Raw genomic sequence first — 4,934 nt, 5'->3', positions numbered from 1 at the left:
CTTGAGAGGCTGTAAACAGGCAGATCACTACAAGTCCAATGTAGTAGTGAGACCCTGAACACTCTGTAGACCCTTCCCTAAAATACAAAAAAAAAAAAAAAAAGAAAAGAAAAGAAGTTGATCCTTTTAAAAGAAAACTTCCAGAACAACTATAATGGTTGATGGCCTTTCTTTCACTACCTCAGGAAACAGATTACATTTCTAAATAAACAAAATTAAATTCTATTCTTACAAAATATCCTTGATGGTTCTATTTCTTAGAAGTAAATGGGATCCAAGATGCCTCGGATCTCAAGAGCAGTTCCATACATGGCAGCTAACACAGGCCAGGCGCCGAGCACAGGCCACACACTGTAAACACACTTTCACAGAGTACAAAAGGCAGTGATAGCAGGTAGGTCCTACGTGTTCTGCGTCACTAATGAGGGAGGCAGAAGAACACAAGCACAGCCAGAAGGTTTACTGAAACCCACAGCCATAAATGACTGCTCCACTCTTAAAATTAACTCCTAACAGAGCGTGGTGGTGCAGGCCTGCAGGAGGCTGTGGCAGCACCCTGTCTCAAAGGACTGGGGGTGTTGTTTGGGGTGGAAGGCCCTAGATTCAACTGGCATGGGGGGGATTAATTAAGAGCACCTGCCTACCATGCCCAGAGTTCTAACCTCAGCAAAGAAAAACAGAAAATTGACTATTACTGGAAGAATGAGAATAGTTGGGGAACAAAAACTAAATGTTCAAGGTGCAGGCAGCTATAAATATGGATGATGGGTAATATGAACTCCTTATAATGCTATTTTGACAACAGCTTTTTAAGTTACAACTTTTGTTCTCTTTTCACCTTAGTGTCAGTTTTTTAGGCTTCATGGTCAAAAGAAATACACAACTAATTCACGGGAATCTGGTTTTTAACAATGAGGCAAACCTTTGCTTGGCTTTCTGAGACACACAACTTGCTGTTGCCTCAGCTGACAGTGCTTAAAATGACAGATGTGTGCCACCATGCCCAGCCAGAGCTAACTCTCAGGAAGGACTTGCACTATGTGCTGAGCACCTTTTCTTCTTACTTTTCTGTGCAGTAAAATATAAAATTCAGTATCTGAACAAATTTTACATGTTACAATTCTGCAGACTTAAACACTTTTGTGCAACCTTCCACATCATCCACCTCCAAAACCTGTTCATCTTCATCAGAAGCTGAACGTACTCATCTCTCATGCCCCCTCCCTAAATCGCTGGGAGCCACCCTTCCACTTCCTGCCTCTGAACCTGACTGTGAGCACAAACACATGGGACCCACCTTTGCTGGCTCACTGCACTCAGGATAGCGTCCTCAAGGTTCATCAGGTTGTATTGGTGGCAGAAACATACATTTTGCTTATCCATTCAAACACTAATGAGCACCAGGCTTCTTTCCCCTTTTGGCTATTGTGAATGGTACTGCTATGAACACGAATACACAAATGTTCAAGTCCCTGTTTTCATCTCCTTAGAATATAAGTGGGATGGCTGAACAATATAATTTTTTTTCCTGTACTGGGGATTGAACTCAGGGCCTTGTGCATGCCAGGCAAGCATTCTACCCCTGAGCTACACAGGCCATATGGTAATTCCACATTTTCCATTCCATTTTCATAATAGACTATACCACTGTATATTCCCACCAGCAATGCACAAGGATTCTACTCTCTATCCTAACTAACACTTACTCCTTTTTTTTTGTTTGTTTGTTTTTGATAAAAGCCATCCTGATAAGTATGAAGTGGTACCTCTGTGGTTTAAAGCCAGGCACTGTTCTGACCACTTATCATGTCCTACTCCATCTTACTGCCACTAATGCTTCTCCAGTGTACATCCAACTACCACACTAATCTCAGCCTTCCTAGTTGTGGGACTGCCAGTGTGTGTCCCCAGACCTGGGTGTCTCCACTACTTCAACTTCTCCTATGGAGTTCAAGATGCCTCACAAGCTGGCCTAACCTCTTTGTCAGCTTCTCTTGCTGAAGCAATTTTGCCATGTAGTACTTAACTTTCTTTGCTAGTGCCCTTTTACCTCCTCCTTGGCGTTCTAACACTGCCCATCCTTTCTGTAACACAGCACATGCCCCCACTTCTGTAAAGTCCTCCTGTCCAACTCCCACCCCCCACACTAGGAGCATTTCCCTTCTTCATATCAACATCACTCCACTTCTTTCATTTGAACACTTACAGAATTATGCTTCTCGTATGCTGACCAAACTCTACTCCTGGACAAGTGTTTTAATTCCACCTCTGGTTACCTCATAGCACTTAGGAAGGCATTACACTCCTCATGGGTACTAATAAACACTTAATAAAGAGACAGCTTTCCCCAATAAGAGAAACCCGAAGACTTAGTGATGCCTGAAAGACTCCAGCTGTGTTAACACCTTTCTAGACTGCTTGATTAGACAAATTTGTAACAGACTTTTTGCAGGAAATCCACCTGCCAAGACGTTCCAATGCCACTGGTAAGGGGGATATAATTTCTTCTCTAAGTATTGAGGAACCTACAGGTTTTACTCAAAACAGGGTAGCTGACAAAGACCCAAGGGAGGATACAATGCATGACTATTTACACTTACAGTCTGGGAGGGAGAATCACTAGGAAGCCAATCGGTGTAGTGAGACCCTGTAGACACCGTAAACCCTGTCCTAGATACATAAAAAATTAAAAATTCTTTGTATATTAAACACCATGCAAGTAGAGAGATTTGACAGCAAATACAGTAATTATCCTCAACTTTCTTCCACAATGAAGTTAAAAAAAAAAAAGTTTAGGAAAAACTTTAAAATCCCACTTTAAAGATAAGATGAAAAAAGAGGTCTGAGGATTCCCTTTGTCATCCCATCCTTAGTAAGAGCAATAGGGTGCGTCTCTGTACAACAGCTATGATTGTTCTTTAAATGCTAAAGAGTGGATCACTATAGGATTTCCTAAAATGGTAATAATCCCCTATCATTATATGAGCCTTAAGGACTTCTATGGGGGGGGGGGGAGTTTCTCCTCTATTCTTTAAACAACTTTAGACAGGAAACAATTTTTTCAGTGTTTCCTAAATAAACTCAGAACTGAGAAAAGATCTGACAACACTGGGAAAATACCTTGTTCTCATATAGCCTAAGAAGGTACTGCAGGCTACGTGCTACCTGAAGCACTTTACGTTAGGTTAACAACCTTTCTACTCAATTTCTATTTTCTCATGTCACAATATAATATTCTATGTAACAGTAGTTCAACATAAATGATCTTTTCCTGGGGGGAATGGGAGTTGTTGCTGGAAATCAAATTCAGGACCACACACTTTACTACTGAGCTATATATCCAGCCCCAAAATGATCTTTTAAATTAAAAATAATAATAATAACAAAATAAGGAACTTCCCAAAGAATTTTGGATTATGAGATTTTTAACCCCTTAAAAACAGCCAACCAATGGCTCAGTAGAATAAGCACTTGCCTGGCAAGCACAAGGGCCTGAGTTAAATCCCCAGTTCTGCAAAAAAAAAAAAAACCAACCATAGAAAGGGTATAAGTGAGATAAATTAATGGTTTCGATTGAAGAAAAGCTCAGAGTAATAGAAAGTTATTAATTCTTAACTACAATTTTATAAACTTTTAGCTATATATTGCTGGAAAAAACTTCCTCAGGTAGAAATTAAATATGTTTATGGGGGGAATAGTCTCCAGGATTTTACAATTTTGGGACAACTGACATGCCCTTGAGTTATATCCTAGTTCTTTCTGGGAAGAAAGGTACTGGAAATAAAACTCAGGGCCCTGCACTTGCCAGGCAGGCACTGTGTGACCCAGCTACATCCCTCACTCTATATCCTATTTCTGAAAATCTGCTAAAATAATATTTTCTTTTTTGAAACAGGGTTTCACTATGTAGTGTAGGCTGACCTTGAACTCCTTATGTAACCCAAGCTGGCCTTGAGTTCATGGCTCAGCCTCCTCAGTGCTGGGATTACAGGCATGTACAACCACACCTGGCTGAAATAATCTCAGAGTTACAATAACATTTTTTTTTAATCCTCTTGGAAAATTATTGGGAAACCTAATTAAAAGTTATTGATTGCTATGAACTCAAGAGCAGCCTGGGCTACATAGTGGGTTCAAAAGCAATCTGGGCTACATAGTGAGACCCTGTCTTAGAAAATGAAGTTATTGAAGGAGGGGATATCAGGGAATAACAAATCTGCAAAGAAAAGAAGTTTTGTTTTGCTGTTTCTTTGCAGTGCTGACTGAACCCAGGGTCTTGTACCTTCTAGCTAAGTACTTCATTAAACCCACACCCATTCAGGCCCAGAATCCGCATTTCTGACAAAGTCCTCAGGAACCCTTCTGTACACACAAGTAGAGAACTACTAACTTTGACCACGTGAAGAAACTGGTACCATCAAGTGTTGGGAAAGGATATGCAGCCACATGATCTCTGATACGCTGTTGGTGGGACCAAAACTTGGGTGTAGCCACTGAAGACAGCAGTAATCTTATGTGCTGAAGACACACTTTGTATCATCTGGCAATGTACTCCTAGTTAGAGGCCCAAAAGAACCACTTGCCCTTGTATAACAGCAGCCACATAATAAAAAAGAGCACAATGACATCTGGAATAGCAATAAAACCTGGACACAATTCATATGTACTTCAATAGATTAACTGGCACCACCACAAACACAAGATTATCATACAGCAGTCCAAAGAACTACAATATATACAACATAGGTAAATTTTGTCAGTCTACTACAGGTGCACATAACAGTAGTACCTATTATGAATTATTTTAGATTTGAAGGACGATGGCTGCAATTGTGTTTTTGTAGGGAAGCTAGCCGAGGTCATGTTTGTCACATTACTTTTTTTTTTTTCTGTAGTGGCAAAGATTATTTGAAAAAGTAAAAGTTAAGAATAGG

At 40.3% G+C, this 4,934-nt stretch overlaps 1 protein-coding gene across 7 annotated transcripts in view; it reads right to left on the bottom strand.

The window, feature by feature from the left end:
• The window catches only part of Ubr4 (ubiquitin protein ligase E3 component n-recognin 4), a 134,468-nt gene that overhangs the window by 104,400 nt on the left and 25,134 nt on the right, over positions 1–4,934 (bottom strand). The window lies entirely within an intron of this gene.

The sequence above is a fragment of the Octodon degus genome, unplaced genomic scaffold (assembly GCF_000260255.1).
Source record: "Octodon degus isolate 3935 unplaced genomic scaffold, OctDeg1.0 scaffold00092, whole genome shotgun sequence".
In the NCBI taxonomy this organism is placed as follows: Eukaryota; Metazoa; Chordata; class Mammalia; order Rodentia; family Octodontidae; genus Octodon; species Octodon degus.
This window is presented reverse-complemented; position numbering and strand designations above follow the sequence as displayed.